This window comes from Chelonia mydas, chromosome 1 (assembly GCF_015237465.2).
Source record: "Chelonia mydas isolate rCheMyd1 chromosome 1, rCheMyd1.pri.v2, whole genome shotgun sequence".
Taxonomy (NCBI): Eukaryota; Metazoa; Chordata; order Testudines; family Cheloniidae; genus Chelonia; species Chelonia mydas.
The window spans coordinates 13805893-13824613 of NC_057849.1; the positions used below are offsets into that span (position 1 = coordinate 13805893).

At 50.0% G+C, this 18721-nt stretch overlaps 1 long non-coding RNA gene across 1 annotated transcript in view; it reads left to right on the forward strand.

Moving 5' to 3' along the window:
• Positions 1 to 4480: 4480 nt before the first annotated feature.
• The window catches only part of LOC119565197, a 31265-nt gene continuing 17024 nt past the window's right edge, over positions 4481 to 18721 (forward strand). The window contains exons 1-2 of the long non-coding RNA XR_005223841.2: positions 4481 to 4593; positions 17734 to 17813. This is a non-coding gene — a long non-coding RNA (uncharacterized LOC119565197). The remainder of the gene's footprint in view (positions 4594 to 17733; positions 17814 to 18721) is intronic.

Consider the following 18721-nt stretch of genomic DNA (forward strand, 5'->3'; position numbering starts at 1 on the left):
ATTAACTGGATATTTCAAAGCTCCAGGTGAGACTCGAAGAGCAATGTAGCTGGCTAAGGAATAATAATAAATATATGTATCTATTTAAATTGTAACAGGCAACAGAGCCCTCCTGCCTCTATGGCAGCAGGTTCTGTGGGTCCCAGTCCTTCTGCAGGGCTCTGACTGGCAATGCAAAATAAATGGGCCGGTGCTATCACAGAGCCAGGACACACATCAAGTTGTAAGGTAAACAAATCGATGTGACTGATCAGAGGAAGGATGGCCCTGTGGTTAAAGCACTGGGGTGCGACTCAGGAGACCTGAGTTTAACTTCCAGCTCTGCCAATGACCTGCAGTACAATGCTGGGTAAGTAACTTCCTCTCTGTCTGCCTCACTTCCCTGTCTGTAAAATGGGGCTAACATCTCCCAGGGGAGTTGCAAGGGTAAATCCATAAATAATTAGAGCTGTTTAGATAAGAGACCGAGAGAGAAACCCTATCCCAGTGTGAAATTATTTACATTCCAGCCTGGAGTGCTACAGAAAAACTGCACATTTTAAAAAATGTAGTTACAAGAATGATCAGTATGAAGGATGGTTCTGTTTTCATGGTAATTAGTTTCATCTGTTGTAACGGCTGCTCTCTTTTCCCTTGTTCACTGAAAGATGAATGAATCTCCAGCTCTAGTTGCAGAAGGGACACTCACTGCAGATGTTGTAAATCCCATGGCACAGCTGGTACCTTTTGTGTTCAATTGAATCCTGCAAAGTGGGTCATCCCTGGAGCAACCCCCTATCCCCCAAATCCGTGCATTGCAGGCAAATAACTGGGCTAGACCAGAGATGCTCACTTCTCCCATACCGGGCCTTTAATATTTGTATTACTGCAGTGTCTAGGAGTCTGAGTCCTGGACCAGGATCCCATCGTGCTAGGCACTGTACAAAAACACCGAGTAAGGGAGGGGATGAAAGTGAGCATGAGGGAGATCAGGAGGAGGGATGCAGTCATTGGGACAAGTGGTGGGGTTAACAGAGGATAGGAAACAAGACGCTTCTGTGTCAGGGGAGGAGGAAGCGAGCGGGGGGGAGGGTAGAGGAAGGTTCTGTCCTATTGTCAGTTTTCTCTTGGAAGAAACGTTGCGATCCTGTGAAGAGAGAAGTGAGGGGAGGGTTCGGGAAGCGAGTCAAAGGTGGAGAAAAGGCAGCTGGGGCTGTGGGCAGGAGGTTCAGTTAAGTTGGTGAGGGAGAGGTGCTCAGCAAGGGAGGGGGCAGAACTGAAGAAGGGGAGATCAAGTCTGTAGTGGAGGAAGTTGGCCTGATGATAGGATTTCCCTCAAAGAGGCTCTGCCTCACGAGAGCAGGAGCGGAGGAAGCAGACATCGTGGGTGATCTAACTGGAACCCCCCTTCCATTGAGCAATATCGGAAGGGCAGGTGGTTGCGATCCCCAGCGCTGTTTTGAGACCACCACACCTGCCACCGTGCTAGTCAACTCCATTCTCAGTTTACAACAGTTCGTAGATTCCCAGGCCAGAAGGGGCCATTGTGATGATCTAGTCTGACCTTCTGCATCACATGGGCCATGGAATTTCCCCCAAAACAATTCTTAGAACTTCTCTCTTAGAACAACATCCCATCTTGATTTAAATATAGTCAGTGATGGAGAATCCACATGACCCTTGGTAAATTGTTCCCATGGTTAATTAACCTCACCGTCAAAAATGTAGGCTTTATTTCCAGTCCGAATTTGTCTAGCTTCAGCTTCCAGCCATCGGATCGTGTTAGACCTTTTCCTGATAGACTGAAGAGCCCATTATTAAATTTGTGTTCCTCATGTAGGTACTTACAAACTGTGATCAAGTCACCCCTTAACCTTCTCTTTGTTAAGCTAAATTGATTGAGGTCTTTGAGTCTATCAATATAAGGCATGTTCTCTAACCCTTTCATCTGTCTTGTGGCTCTTCTCTGAACCCTCTCCAGTTTATCAACATCCTCCTTGAATTGTGGGCACCAGGATTGGATACATTATTCCAGCAGCAGGTGCTCAAGCACCAAATACAGTGGTAAAACAATCTCTTTACTGCTACTCAAGATTCCACCATTTATTCCTCCCAGGATCACATTAGCCACAGCATCTTGGCCACAGCATCTCTCTGGGAGCTCATGTTCAGCTGATTATCCTCAATGATTAAGGCTACGATTTTGTCATGGATATTTTTAGTAAAAGTCATGGACAGGTCACGGGCAACAAAGAAAAGCCCGTGACCTGTCCCTGACTTTTACTAAAAATATCCATGACAAAATGGGAAGGGACTGGGCAGCTGGGAGCTCTGGGGCCCCCACCACTGGTTGGGGCTCAGAGCTCCAGGGTCCCTCCCAGCCACCAGCGGTGGAGGGGAGCTTCAGGGTCCCTTGTCCCCTCCCCAGCGTCAGGGAGCTGCCGTTATCCCCCTGCCACCACTGCAGTGGGAAGCTGCAGGGGTCCTCCTGCCGCAGTGGTGATGGTGTTAAACTGTGGGGATCCACCCCCCACTTGCGGCGGTGGCTGGGAGCTGCGGGGCACCCCCACTGACTATGGTGGCTGAGAGCTTGGGGGCCCGCTGCCTCAGGCTGCAGGGTACCTCTCCGCTCTCAGCCGCTGCGGGAGGTGGCAGGACCCTGCAGCTCCCAGCAGCCAAGGCTGAAGTCACGGATTCTGTGACTTCCATGACCTCGGTGACAAAACCGTAGCCTTAACCATAATCCCCTAATCTTTTTCAGTCACTGCTTCCCGGGATAGAGCCCCCCATGCCTATCCTATAAGCGTGGCTACATTCTTTGTTCCAAGATGTATGTGTGTACATTTAGCTGCAATAAAACATGTATTGTTTGCTTGTGCCCAGTTTACCAAGCAACCCAGACTGCTCTGAATTAGTAACCTGTCCTCTTCATTATTTACCACTCTCCCAATTTTTGTGTCATCTGAAAACTTTATCAGTGATGACTTTGTTTTTTTCCAAGTCATTGATAAAAATGTTGAGTAGTGTAGGACCAAGAACCAAATCTTGTGGCGGACCCCAAGGGAAACAGACCTGCTTGATGACTAGTCTCCATTTATAATCATATTTTGAGATCTATCAGTTAGCCAGTTTTTAATCCATTTAATGTGTGCCATGTTAATTTTACATGGTTGTAGTTTTTTAATCAAAATGTCATGTGGTACCAAGTCAAATGCCTGACAGAAGTCAATTACGTCAACAGTTTAAGGGCGTGGACACAGCGCTAGTTCATCTTGTTGCCCCTTATAAAGGGGTTTGTGTGCAGTATGGTTAGTGGAAGGATTTGTATTGATATCTAATTGTCTATATAAAGTTGATGATATTCTACATTTGACCATATGTGCATTTCCTTCCCACTCCCGTGTGACTTGTTCTACAGTCTGTCTTCGCTATACTCAGATGCTTGGCACCTGAGTCTGTGCAGCTGGGTCAGCCTAGCCTGTCATGACCTGGGCATGAGCAGTCAGGCCTAGTGGTTGGAGCAGGAGCCAGGAACTGAAGTCAAGGGTCAGAGCCACCGTCAGGAACCAGGAATGAAGCTGTAAATCAGAGCAAGCAGGGCTGGAGTGGACTGGAGCAGGACAGGAATATGGTTGGGAACAAACAAGGCAGGGGCTTGGCTGGGAACAAGGCAGACACAGGAGCAATCACAGCTGTGGGCATGAGCATTGTGAGCAGCCAGCAACCTGCTGCTGGGCTTAAAAGCAGATCTGTGGCTGCCTCAGCTAATTAGGCAGGCTGGCCAAGCCAGCTGAACTCATTAACTGGCTGGGCTGGCTAGCGTTCAGGTTTAGCAGAAGGAGGTGGAGCTCACTCCTGACATAGCTGTGGTGTGAACAGCTACACTGCAAACCCTACCTGAGTTACTGTGTCCTCACTGACGCTGCACTCCCCTGTGTGTCACAAGGACTTCTGGGGGTATGTGCTTTGGGCTGCACGCGGCTGAGCCGCTTTGATTCTTTCCCCGTGAATTGTGGGTGAGCTTGTCTGTCCTTCTGGGCTTTGGAGGCCTATCAGCACTGCGGTAGTTTAGCCTGCGTCCTCACTGCAAATTGGGTGGCTACCAGCCTGAGTGAAAGCGGGACCCAGGCTCTAACCCACCCCCACAGCCAGGCCACTTTGCCCCGGTTGTTGAAAGCACCAAACTCAGGTGAGAGGGTTTTTCTTTGTGGATGGGGCCAGGGGGTAGGCTAAAACCTGGGTGAGAGCCTGGGTTAACTGTGCAATGTAGACATACCCTCAGACTTCAGCGTGGAGCCAGCGAAGAAACTAGCGGCTCTCGTGGCTGCCATCAGAAATGGCACAACTCTGACCTCTTCTTTCGTAAATCCTGCACACAGCTCTCAAGATCTGCATGCTACTTGGCCCTGAATTGCCACTGGCTTTGCAAAGCGAGAGAGCTGTGCAACGTCTAAATCAGCAACCCCTCGCTCCTCTGAGACCACCCGAAACCCCAGCCTTTGCGACAGACAGCAGCAGAGGCAGAGAAAGAACTAAAAGCCTCACAGCTAATGTTTCTGGAGAGGAGCCCAGCTTCACACCAGGCTCTCAGAGGAACAGAAGCCCACTGTTAAGGTCAGTGCAGATTCTTACAGATGGGCCCTGACAGGGAGTTTGATTATTTTCAGATAACAAAGGAGATTTCATGGTAGTTAATCCAGAGGAGATAAGAATTGCAATTGTTTCTTCTGAAATCATCTGAATAGGCTAATCTAGTTCTGGGGATACAATTGATTGTTAAATGAAGCTCAGACAGGGCTAAATTAAAGTAATTCTGAGGTGTTAAACGTATTAATCCCCTGAAAACAGGAGGGGTAAATGCTTTCCGTGTATCTGGTAAAATGAGGACTGGTGCATTTCAGTTATGCAGGATTATAGTTTTCACATTTTAGTTAGAGAATTGCCTGGCTGTGAGACTGAAATAAGTGCTTTGGGGGTGACAAACTCTGCAAATCAAGATTTTTCCTGAAACAAAATAGCTTGTTTCCAAAAGCAAACAGCCACTCGGAACTGTAAACTGTGCAGGGCTCATCCTTTCTGCAATTATTTTTCAGACCTAAAAAGGGGATAATCTGCAGTTCAGGTTAAAAATTTGAGGCTGTTTCTCTCAACTCTGATCAAGTGGCCACTGGCCATTGATGAGTCAGACTTCATGGGTCTCCTGCTAGCCAGCTTCTAAGAACTTTGATATATTGTCTGTCAAATAACCCTGTGCTTGAATTAGCAACCATGTTTGCCACCTGTTGGCCTCTTGCTGTTTATTGAGGAGTCAGTGCTACACTGTGTGCACGTGGCTTTGTTATTGTAGGGTTGCTTCTGAGTGCAGGGCAGAGCATGCACCAGTTTGTTGTAGGGTTACTTGTGAGCCGTTAGCAGCACCTGTACTGCTGTTGTTCGTAGGTCTGCTCAGAAATATAGGGCTGCATGTATCATAGAATCATGGGTTGGAAGGGACCTCAGGAGGTCATCTAGTCCAACCCCCTGCTCAAAGCAGGACCAATCCCCCAGTTTTTGCCCCAGATCCCTAAATGGCCTCCTCAAGGATTGAGCTCACAACCCTGGGTTTAGCAGGCCAATGCTCAAACCACTGAGCTATCCTTCCCCCCCGCTGGGCCAGTATGCTGGCCAGTAACTATGGCTGCTCGTTCAGGGTTAAGAACATAACATAAGAACGGCCATACTGGGTCACACCAATGGTCCCCTCTACCCCAGTATCCTGTCTTCTAACAGTGGCCAATGCCAGGTGGTTCAGGGGAAATGAACAGTACAGGGCAATTATCAAGTGATCCATCCCCAGTTGTCCAGTCCCAGCTTCTGGAAGCCAGAGGCTTAGGGACACCAGGAGCCTGGGGTTGTGGCCAGTTTTCCATCTAATTTTTCCCACACATGTGCTGATTAAACCACAAAAAAGCCATGATCAAGTAACATTAATGCCTTAAGCCAAGCCCACAAGAACAGGGAGATTCACAGCTAAGGCTGCAAATCCAGGCTAACGCTCCTCTGATGCCTGCTGAGATGTTGCCAAGCATACGGTCTGTGGCACCACGTGCTGTGCTCAGAACCCTGACATCCCAATCAGCCTGACAGCGTCCTCTAATGATGCCGGCTCTGCATGGGATTTTGGCTTGAACGTTGAATCTCTGAGCATCTGATTTAGCTAGAACTGGGGCAGGCACCAGAACACTGTGAAGGGGGAGGGGAGGACACATGCTGCTAGGAACACACAAGAATGCAGGTGCCCATGTGCACAACACTGGCATTGGCAACACAAAAACCGACACGCTTACACCCTTGTTGAGCAGGGCAGGTGCCCACACATTCTCAATTGCAGATCATCACACGTTCAGGCTTGTGATAAGTTCAGGCTTCTCTGGGCTGTCCTTGGGCATCCTCGGGCAATGTTTAGGTGCAGGGGCCATCAGGAACACTCAGGAGGAAATTGCTTCTCCTTGCCAGGTTGCAGTAAGTCACAGAGGCAGCATAGTGCTTTTGTAAGAAATGCACAAGAAGCTCCCGGACCTGGAGTGTAATTATCTTGGGCTGTATTTTTGCTACTATAATTATTGCTTTTAATCATCTTACTGCAATACAGCAGAGATAGCTCTGAGCTGCAGGGCTCTGCACAGCGGGAAGATGGTGCACTGGGATTTCTGGCTGTATTTTGCACCTTGCTAGTTGCATTAGAATTACCTCTCTCAAGAGCTAGTTTCCCAAAGGGAAATCAAGTGGCAGATGGGCAGCTAGTGGTGTCGGGGGGAGGAAAGCGGCAATAGGGGTGGACCCTGATCATCCTAGGGTAGAGTGACCAGATGTCCCGATTTTATAGGGACAGTCCTGATTTTGGGGGCTTTTTCTTATATAGGCACTTATTACCCCCCACCCCCGTCCCGATTTTTCACACTTGCTGTCTGGTCACCATATCCTAGGGCTGCCACTCAGTTTCAGAGGCTCTTTGTCCAGGCGAGCTAATGAGTGAACTGGCACCTTTCCACCAGCCATAGTGCTTAACCTCGCATCGTTAAGAACCTGCCTTGCGTGCCGCAGAGCTCGGTCTTTTCACTGGGCTTTTTTTTTTTAATTTGAAAAGTAAAATGTACGGCCCCAAAAAAGTCAGAAATTTTAAAGCCAAAGAAAAAAATTCACGTTGAGGCTCTTCTGCGAAAAAGAGAGACACACGTGAGCACGCCAGGCAGGCTGACTGCCATAAGCAGGTCTCGTGACGTGATCTGGACTGGGAGTCGGGACGCTGTTCCTGGCTGTGCCGCTGACCCGCTCGGAGACCTTGGGCCAGTCACTTGCCCCTCTATGTGTCTCTGTTTCCCCTCCTGCCCTTGTCTGTCCAGTCTGTTTAGAATGTAAACTCTATGTGTATGCACAATGGAGCTCTGATCTTGGTTCGGGCCTCTAGATCCCAAGTGATCGGACCATTGTTTGGTACGTTACCTTCTGCCATGCCAGATGAGACCCGGGCTTTTGAGTGGCCACAGATTCAGTCTTCCGAGGAAGGCAGAAACCAGCAATGCACCTGACCAATTCTAAAATACTGTACATAGGTGAAAACAATTCCTTCCTGACCCCTGCAAAGATCCGCTTATGTCCTGAAGCTTGCAAGTTGATTAGCCTTGTGTCGTTCGCTTAGGCTGAGTGGTTACAGATGCTGTTACCAAGGCAGTTGCTCTCCTTGAACTGCCTGTCAAGGTGTCATTTTGTGGCCTTTGCATGAAGACAGGTGAAGCGGTAAGGTTTGAACGTGAGCTGTTGGGATTGCCCGCGGTTAACATGCAGTAGGCTCATTAAAGAGTAAACAGCTGAACAGTGTCAAGCTAAATAGTGCATGGAGCTTTCTTTTTCCCTTTCCTGTGTTCAGAGAGGAGCTGTTTAAATTATTTACTGGTGTATTTAAAATCCTTTCTTAAGTGAACCCAGCTGGGAAGCGAAATCTTGTTTACAGGGACAACCACCCAAAATAAAAGTGTCTGAGTCTAATGACCCCATTTGTGAGCAGTTTCCTGCTGCATCCCCAGCAGCTCATCAGCTTTCACACATCTGACAGGGGAAGGTTTTAAAAACTGGGTGGTTAAAGTTAGGCGGCTGGGTCACATTAAGCACTTAACTCGGTGGCCTGGTTATTAACAGAGAGTGGCAGGGCGGCCTGATGGGGCACTGGGCTCGCAGTCAGGGATGCTGTGGTCTGTTTCCTGGCTTGGCCACTGAGTGGCCTTGGGAAAGACACACTGCAGAGGAAGGATGGTCCAGAGGGTAGGGCACTAACCTAGGGCTTGCGAAACCCTGATTCAAGTCCCTGCTCCACCAGACACTTCCTGTGTGATCTTCGGCAAGTCACTTCATCCCTGGGCCTCAGTTCCCTGCCTGTGCAATGGGGATAACAGCACTGCCACACCCCACTGTGGGGAAGGTAGGTATATTAAAGACTTTGAGGTGCTTGGATACTATGGTGATGGGATTCTCAGACCTTAGAGAGATACTTAACCTCCCTGTGCCTGTGTTACTGTGACAGGGAGTACTGGGCTATTTGAGGCCCCCTGCTGGAGGCCTCATGGTCCTCCCAGTCCCAGAAAAGGAGCAGTAAAGGTGGGTCCTTCAGGCCTGCCTAGAAAGGCTGCAGGGAAGCAGCCAATCAGAGTCCAGCTGGCTCAGTTAAAAGGAGCTCCAGGGTCTGATGAGCAGGGCAGTTGGCTGAGACCAAAAAGGGGAAGGAGGAGTGGAAGACAGAGAAATGCTCCAGGCAAGGCCTGGGAGAGACCCTGCTCAGACAGGAACAGACGGAGAACCCAAGGAGGTGGTGGGACTAAGTCGGAAGTGGCCCAGGGAAAGTAGAAGCAAATATTAAAGAAAGCAGCAAGTAGCTGGGACCCCGAGTAGTGGGCAGCCACCAGGGAAGGGCCTAAGCTCCAAGGAGGGACGAAGACTCAGCACTAAAAGCCCGAGAAAGGGGCTAGAATTTAAACAGGCCTAGAAACGGGGCCGAAGACCCCAGAGAGGGCCAACTGTTCGTTGGCCAGTGTTACCGTGGAAGGGGTTCCTTCATGCGTATTAACTGTGTGACATAGCCAGAGAAGACCCACCTGACGAGGACAACAGCGGACAGGAAGCACCATGAGCAGAGAGAGTGCAGGTTCGCACCCAGCCAACAGGAGGTGCTCGTGAGATGTGAGTGCGCCCCATTGCAGTTACCCGTACCGCGCTTCGTCTCCCTCTCCTAGTTAGCCTGTGACCGCTCTGGAGCAGGGACGGTGAATATGCTGCCATCAAATTGTATTTGTACTTGCACTTGCATTGGTCTTCATTTAAGGCTAAGATTTAGTCACGGGTATTTTTAGTAAAAGTCCTGGACAGGTCACGGTCAATGAACAAAAATTCACGGCCCGTGACCTGCCATAAACACCCCTGACTAAATCTTAGCTGCCTCCGGGGCCCCCGCTGCTCTGGGGGGGCCCCGGGGTCAGTGACACCAGCCACTGTTCGGGCGGTCCCTGGGTCAGCTACACAGGCCGCTGCAGCTGCGAAATTTCACGCAGGTCGCGGAAAATCACAGAATCCATGACTTCCGCGAGCTCCGTGACAGACTCACAGTCTTAGGCTTAATGTATTGGTGTTTCCGGAGGCATCATGCTAAAGACCCAGTGAGTCAGCACTGACACAGGAGTTCTACGTGTGCCAATACCAAAGGGTTAAAAAGTAAGTTCAGTTTGCAGCTCCCTCCAAAGTCTCCCTCCCAGTCCTTCCTTGTCTTCTCAGCTTATGTAACCTGAGAATCCCCTGCCCTTCTCCCTGCTCTGTGCACAGCAGCGAGGGGGGCAGTCCGTGGATTACCAGCTGTGAGATGAACAAAATGGGAAGAGGGTGGGAGCCCCTGGAAGGGACAGAAGGATTATCCCCATTTGTAAAGGAACAATGAGACCCAGAGTGGTTGTGACTTGCCTGGGGAGCATCCTGGTTTAGGGGATAGGCGGGGAATGGAGAGTCCATTGAATAGATGAGGCCTGGCTAGGGACTTTCAGAGGGAGTGAGGTGCCTGTATCCCACTGACATTCCATGGCAGCGGGGCACCCGTAGGCCACTTTGAAATGCCAACCTCAGAGGTGCTAAGTGGCAAATGGCTTCTATTGAAGCTGAGGGAGTTACCTTGGACTTGCACCTAGAGATAATTGACAGCGGAATCTGACCCACAGACTAATAGTCAGTGACTGAGCTGGGGACAGAACTGAGGAGTTCTGGGCTCCCAGTCTAAGTCTAGCAGCTGTAGGGATCCACCACCACCTCCTTGCGTTGCATAGCACTGCCCCAAGCCTCTGAAAGCGCTTGTTTGTGTCTGCTGGACTTTATCTCCCCAATGTTCTACGAGTCCATAGAGCAAAGGAACAGCAGATCCTCCACCCCATGTTTTACGTGTTTTCAAAATGTACAGAAACGCAAAATTAATTAATCCATTTCCTTCAAACAGGGCTCGTCCCGTAGATCTCAGTGAGCTCTGCAAATCCAGTCCAGCTTGACAAATCGGTTAATCCATTATGTATATAAAACACCTAATCAGAGCATATGTACCAAGGGCTGGGCTCCTTTCAAAAAAACCAAGATTAAAGGCAGCTGACTGGAGTTAGGGGAAACTTTCGAAAAGTTTGTCAATGTTTTTATCAGCAGTTCACCAAGGGGGTTTATAACAGAAGTGGCAATTCAACCCTAACTGCAGCAGCTGCTCCAACTCCAACTGCAGTAAAAAGCAAACTATAATATTCCAAGTCTAACAATAAAACTCAAGGCTGAGTCCAACTTCTCTCGGACTTTACAAGTGGCATTTGCATTTGATACTCCCTTCACTTGAATGACAGTTACCTGGTCTTGATTAGCACCTGGATATTGTCTTTCCTGTATACATTTCCAGAGAGGGCCTAGAAATGCCTGTAGATATTTAATCAAAACTCATTCTAATCTCATGCATCTATACCCTTGGTTGTATTTTCCATAGCTACTCACTGGGAAAACTCATTCACTACTTGGTGTGTCTGCTGAAATTGTTAGTTGTGATGGTTTTTTGATTTGGACATTTTTCTACTAAGAACCTAGGGCCCCTATTAACAAAAGCGCTTAAACACATGCTCAACTTTAAGAATTAACTTCAATTATCACCTGTTGTTTGTACCCTGATAGCATCTCGGAGCCCTGGTTATGAACCAGGACTCTGTGGCGCTAGACGCTGTACAAACACAGAACAAAAAGACAGTCTCTGCCCCAGAGAGCAAACCGTCTAAGCGATGGGACTTAAGCACATGCTGAATCAGGGCTTAGACTAAGCATTGCCAGCCTGGTGCCCCATTCTAAGATCCTGGGCTGGATTTGAACGGCCGACCGTGCAGGAGTTGAGGGTCTGTGCTGCGTTTATCAGTCCTGTGGTTGTCCTCCCGCACTTCCACTCTATTTTTCGGTACATTAACACTTCCCCTTAGAATCCATTAAACCACTGGACCAGTCCTGAGTGTCTGCAGTGGAAATCAGATAAAGGAAAGCAAGCGCCGGTCGTAAAAGTCAAGCAGAATAAATGGCAATGAGTGAAACTGGAATTCATTTGATACTTGACTTAAACACGCAGACTTGAGCAACTCCTCATCCCATAAAGCTGAGGCAGCTGCCCCATTTGCCGGCCAGAAGAGTATGCTCTTCTACCCTTTCCCGAGCCAGGAAGTTCACTCTCCCACTTCCCTTCGTCCAGCCCTTCAGTCGGAATAAATCATCAGAATGTTTGTTTATAATTCAATAAAAGTGGTTTAGGGGAAGGGCCCTTGTAATAAATAAGCGCTAGTTGAAAGGGAGGCCATGGGGCCTAGTGGTGGGGGTGATTTTCCACATGTAAAGAGACAACCATGTACTTTCAGCTGTGAAGAGCTTTTACTTCAGCTGAGGGGGGAAGTGCCTCTAAATCCTGGGTTTACCAGGAGAGTTACCAGATTATTCCAGGATGTCCCAGAAGCTCTCCCGCCAATATAGCGCTGTATGCACCTGGGGGTTAGATCAGTGTAACTACGTCACTCAGGGGTGTGGATTTTTTACCCTGAGGGACACGGTTATACCGGTAGGCCAGACCTCAGTGCTAGGCCTTAGACCTGCCGTGTGTCTCAGCGGAGGAGGCTGCCCAGCCTGCCCTAACAGTGAGGTTCTGCTGAAATCACGGAGCGCTGGGTCAGTGGTGGGACCTCAAGGGGTTGCCTTGCAGCGCCCACAGCAAAGCCGCAGGTGGCTGCAGAGACACAGCAGCGCAATGGCGGCGGTGTGACCGATGGCACGACGGCCCGGGGCCGCGAAAGAGGGAACAGCGACCAATGGGGGCCAGCTGCAGCAGTGCAAGCAGCCGCTGAGGCAGTGTTCGATGCCTTCCCCCTCCCCAGCCCTGAGGTGGGAGGTGAACTCACACGAATGCACCTCTGAACTCTGGGCCTTCGCTGACCAAGGGCAGCGGCTGTGAGTGGGGGGCAATGGAGGGGGAGGGGAGGAGGGGTGTGTTAAAATGCCACTTGTTTGTCGGATTTTGACACCGCAGGGGGAGAAACTGAGGCGAAGGACACGGCCCAGTGTGCTCTGGGGGGAGGGGGAGTTTGCTTATGCTCCCATGCGTTTAAAGATGGTTGTGGTTGGTTCCCGTTCCTTTTTTAGTAAAAGTTCTCGTTTGTTATGGACAGCTTGCGAGTGGGGTAATGTGGCCCCTTAGCGGCACCCAGGGTAGTGTTACGTTTCCCGTTGCTGGGTGAGAGCTTCAGCCGGTTTTGTTCTGCGTTGTCAAGAGGAAGCCCTACACCTGAACGTGGCCCTTGCTGCTGCCGACTGCACGTGGCAGAAGGGTTCCACATGCTATGGGGAATGAACCGTCAAGTGGAGGCAGGAGCATTTGGTCTGCTAGAGTGAGAAGTCGAGCAGAGAGACTGGCCAGGTCTGTGGTACTGCCTACTTTGGTATAACTTATGTCGCTCACGGCTGTGAATAAGCCACCCTCCTGAGCAAGGTCAGTTACAGCGGCCTAAGTGCAGGAATGCAGAGCGCTATGTCGATGGGAGAGCTTCTCCTGCCGACATCACTCCCTTCTCTCGCGGAGGTGGATTTATCATGCCGGCAGGAGAGCTCCCTCCTGTCCGCATAGAGCATCTTCACCAGACGCACTACAGGGGCAAAGCGGCATCGGTGCAGCTGCGCCGACGTAGCGCTTCAAGTGTAGACCAGCCCACTGTCAAAGCTGTTCCTTTGCTCAGAGGAGTGAGTGTCAATGACCCTGGTTCAGTTTTTCATGATAGACTCACTGAGGTATGTCTACACTACAGGGGATACAGGGCACGGCTACAGCATCGCAGCTACACCGTTGTAGTGTAGACACTTACGACAGCGCCAGAAGGGGTTTTTCCATTGCTGTAGTAAATCCACTGCCTTGAAAGGGAGTAGCTAGGTCGAGAGACGAATGGGGTTCAGTCAACTTAACTACATTGCAGAGGGCACAAAATTTTTCACAGCCCTGAGCACCGTAGCCCGGTGCACCTGTGTTTTAGGTGTGGACCAAGCCTGAGTTACTGGAAATTTTTAAACAGTGCACTCTTGGCTCTTGTACAAGCATTTCATACCCCTAAAAATGTCACCACAGAAATTGTCCCCACAGAAATTGTCCCAGTTTATGATTTTGAAAGTACGATCAGCTTAATTAGGGGACGCATCAAAACAAGGCAGAGCGTCAGTCAGGTCTGCGGGAAAAAGCAAGGTGTGCATCTCACGTGCTGCCCCAGCTCTGACGTCACAAAATGGCCACGGCATCACAAAACAGCAGACTCCTAGAAACACAAAGATGCAGTCCCACAGGGAGCAGAATTCAAAGTTAACAGCTCTGTACATCAGTTATCCAAGTGCTACCAAATGTTCAAAGTGCCCATCGTGGGTTCAAAAGGCGGTTTCCCATTCGTCTCCTGCCCTGATGCACAATAGGTTAGAAGCACAGCAGAGATCCAGTTTGGTGAAAATTCTGACCAATCACACGCGCTCTTGTAACCCCCAAGATTAAGGGCAGGGCACACTGGTTTCAAACAGTCACCTGGTTTCAGGCCCAATAGTCTATGCCAAGGTGTAGTATTCTGTCCTTTTCTTAATGCAAAGAACTGGAGCCCCTGCTGGGAGGTGGCATGCCGGATGATAGTGTTGGCCAGGCTTTCCTGATGTACGCCCACACGGCTGCCGGTTCTGGCTTGGACATGGCATAGACTTGAGATCGACCCTCCGCTCCCTGGGAATTTACACCCCGGTCCCAAAGAGGAAACACCAGAGCAGGTGCACAGGCCAAGACCACCCACTTCATAACTATTCTACCACCAGAGCCAAGCAACATACTTCAAAGACCTCAATTTTCAGCCCCCTCTGCTGCTACGACCTCCACCAAGTGCTACCCATCTGCTAAGAGCTATTTTTGATGCCTTGGTCAAGAAACACTTGCCTTTGATGATGCCAACCACTATTCTACTCACCAGACCACCATTTGAACCTTTAGCCACCTGCTCTATGTCCCACCTTTCCATGAAGGTCATATTTTTAGTTGCTATTACTTTGCCCAGGAAGGTGAGCAAGATGGGAGCACTCACGGCCAACTCACCAAATGCCATCTTTCACAAGGAAAAGGTCTCCCTTCGCCTTCATCCTAAATTGCTCCCTAAGAAATTTCTGAATTCCACGTCAACCAACTGATCCATTTACTGGTTCTCTTTCCGCAACCCCATGCTTTCACTGACGAGACAGGACTTCATTCCCTGATGAGCCCTGGCATTCTACCTGCAAAGGACCAAACCAATTGGAAAATTACCAAGATTTGTCGTGATAGCAGAAAGGTCATGAGGATGAGCAATATCTTCTCGGAAAATCTCTAAAGGGATGTCTGATTGCATTATCACTTGCTACCAATTAGCGCGTATCCCTCTCCCGGAATGGGTAAGGACCCATTCTGCGAGAACACACATCTCTTGTTTCCACAGCGTCTCTCCAGGAGGTCTCGGTACTGGACATACACAGAGCAGCTACCTGGACCTCCAGTCACAAAACATTGCATGCTAGTTCAGGACTCCACTGCATACATAGGGACTACCATGCTTCAGTCATTTTTACTGACTACATCCTCACACCCTCCTCCGGTCTGAATACTGGTGGTCGGTCACCCACACATGGAACACACACCCGGACCAGCACTCGAAGAAGAAATGGAGGTTGCTTACTTGTAACTGGAAGTTCATGGAGATGTGTGATCACTTTCTGTGTTCCACTACCTGCCCTCCTTCCCCTCTGCTTCGGATCTTATCTGATTCATAGAATCATAGAATATCAGGGTTGGAAGGGACCTCAGGAGGTCATCTAGTCCAACCCCCTGCTCAAAGCAGGACCAATCCCCAACTAAATTATCCCAGCCAGGGCTTTGTCAAGCCTGACCTGATTCGCAGTAAGAAGAGGAACTGTACATCTTGTGCTCCACACCAAGGGCATGGGGAGAGCAGCGTCCATTGGCCCGCACATGTGCTGTTGCTCACTAAGAATCTCTGGATTCAGGCACATGGTGCACCGGCGCACCCCACATGTGGAATACAGACAGGGACCACACATCTTGAGAACTCCCCGTTTACAGGGAAGTAACCCCCATTTTGGGTTTGCTGTTCAGATTCCATCTGTAATAGAGAGGTTTGAGCTGCAAACATGGATCTGGATGGGTGTTCTCTGTTTGGACCTTGCTCTTTTAATTGGAGAAATCTTCAAAGGGAATTCAGTCTCACATTGGTGTGTGATTGGTGTGTATAATTCACCAGTGCAGGTGGTCGGAATTAGACACTCAGGATTGGGAAACTTTCTGACCAATAATGTGAGTAGTTATTCAAGCTAAGATAAAGGCAATCAACTTCATGCTTCAGGGCATAAACTGGTTGCTGTAGGGGTCAGGAAGGAGTTCCTCCCTAGCATGAGGGGCAGCAGGGGAGAAAAGCACAAAGGTGTGTGTTTGCAAATATAACCAGTGGGCAGTGGAGGTTGAGGTGGGCCAATCAGAGGTGAGCATCCACATCTGATGGGGGAGGTTGGGGACTGACTGTGAAGGGCCTTGGAAGGGAAGACAAGGTGCTTACATTCGATGTGACAGAGAAAGGGGAGCCCGCAGAGGGGCTCAAAGAGGGGGCAAAGCGATGGGTGAAGGAAATGCAGCAGCAGCTATGAGGGGCTATGAGGGGACAGGATCACATTCCTCCAGGCCAGAGAGAAGGATGCTGCGGTAATCGAGGCGCCAGATGATGACGCCAAATTCAGCATCAGAATCTGGGGACTTCCGTGCTGCCCCTAGCAACACCAGCCACCCCAGGGAATCAGGGTCTGATTGGGTCTAATGAGAGTGAATATAAGTGGGGGCTAACGTGCGGCAGTGGCTGGCGTTCAAGGAGCAGTCACTTGTCATCAGAGTGGGGATGAAGAAGCTGCCTCTTAACAGCTGGAGTGTGGAGCAAAGTGTACAGAAATAAGCAGCTCTAAATGGGCAGAGGATGGCAGATTTGAGTGTGATTTGGCTGAGCAGGGGGAGCCGGAGTTCAGGTTCCAGGGTCTCACGCAGTGCCCGGAGCAGGTTCTGATCTGATGGGGCCACAATCTCATGAGCTTGTCTCACCAGACTGTGGCCCCAAATGGCAGAAATCTCACCCCCCCCCCCCGGCTTGTTCTTGTGGGATAGGCGCAGTCACCAGCGGTAGAGATCTGGCAAGATCAGTGGGCTTGAGAGAGAAGTTGTGCCATTTTGGGGCTGTATCCAAACTGGCCAAGAAAAAGGAGCTCCCTTTCCAGCTTTTGGATCTAGCCTGCGGAGGCGGGCACAGCTGGAGGTTCTGAAGTGTAAGACACTGGACGGAAGAGATGGTTTTTCTCCCCTGGGGCTGGACATGAGCACAGCATGGAAGCGACTGAATCAGGACATCGCAGGCAGGAGAGAGTGACTCACCAAGCAATGCGGGAAAACTGCCTCCTCAGAGAATTATCGGAGGCTGTGCCCAGTCAGCGACCCAGCAAGGACATCCGGGGTGCTCTCGCTGGCTGTGTTAGGAGGGCCTCGTCACACCGCCTGGGAGAGCAGACACAAATCCCACGCAAGGAAAGGGGCAGGGTGGGGAAGAAGGGAACCCAAAGGAAGAACAGAATGACAAGTGAAACATAAAAAAACCCACATTGTGCTATGCATGCCAGGCAGCCATCCCCCAGCAGGAGCGGGGGAGCTAGAAAGTCAAAGCACATCATGCACTCAGACACACAGCCCCCGAGAGCACAGCTAGCTAGGGGGAAAAAAGGCAAATCGAATGCTTTGTGGCTAAAGAACCTCCCAAGAGGTACTGTGCGCTAGGGGAAACTAGAGCGGGGGCGGGGAAACATTTAAGCTTTTTATGACAAGTCCAGAAATGGGGGATCATTTTCTCTCTTGATTCTCCTCTAATCTGTCTTGCAACTCATCCCTGTGGTATCTGAGTGCTCTTACTCCTGTCTCAGGACCCCAGAGATCTGAGAGAAGGTGTCTCAATGGAAACAGCAAAACATTTGTAATGAACACATTAGGCGGTGCCGCAGCATTCGCTGGGAAGTAGCGATTTACAAGTCTGAAGTGCTGCACAAGCATCCATCCAGCTCTTCGCTGATCCTTTTGGTTTTTAACCATCTTCTCCATTTCAGCTCCTGCGGGACTGTCGAGAGGCTCCGGAAATAACTCTTCGGAGGCTCTGAAACCTCAGGGCCATGAGGACCTTCACAAGGTGAGTGAGTTTCCTGCATTTAAATGCAGCAACCCTGGGCCACAGAGCAAAAATGATCATTAGAGTGTATTGATTGTTAGAGAGTCTTTCACAGAGTGCTTTACGAAATACACTAGAGGCAGCATGGGCTCCTGATCTGAGGGCAGGGCTGGGAGCCAGGGACTACCGGGTCCTAAATCCCGATGCTGACACCTGTTTCTCCTGTGGCCTTGGGTGTCACGACTGGGGCTTGGGCGCTCAGGCCTAGTGATCAGAGCAGTATGGGCTCCTGATCTGAGGGCAGGGCTGGGAGCCAGGGGCTACCGGGTCCTAAATCCCGATGCTGACACCTGTTTCTCCTGTGGCCTTGGGTGTCACGACTGGGGCTTGGGCGCTCAGGCCTAGTGATCAGAGCAGTCACGATCAGAGGCCAGGAACAGCGCTGAAGGTCAGAGTCAAGGGTCAGAGCCAGTGTCAGGCGTCCAAGAGCAAGCCAAGAAGCAGGTCCCATATTGTGACACAAACGACTCCTGGGCTTAAATAGGGCACTTGCACCAGTCAGGGGCCATGAGGGAAGCTGTGAGTCCAGCCTTCCAAGATGGTACTTCCTGGTGTTTATCTTCACAGGGTCTGCGTAATAATGCCATATGATCCTCTCACAGCAGTTGGGTAGCAGGGCTGTCTGCATCCCTCAGATCCAGGTTCTAGTCCCCTTCAAACCTCACATCAGGGAAATCACTTAAATTCTCCATTTCTTTGTGTGTAAAATGGGGATAAATCACACAAATGCTGATATTTACAGAGCGCTTTGGGGAAAGTGCTTTATAAGTGCTAAGTAATAGTACATGGATTTCAGCACCCTCGGGGCGGAGCATAGAAGCCATTATAAACATGCTAGTAAGGCTAGACAGTGGTTTAAGGACAAGAAG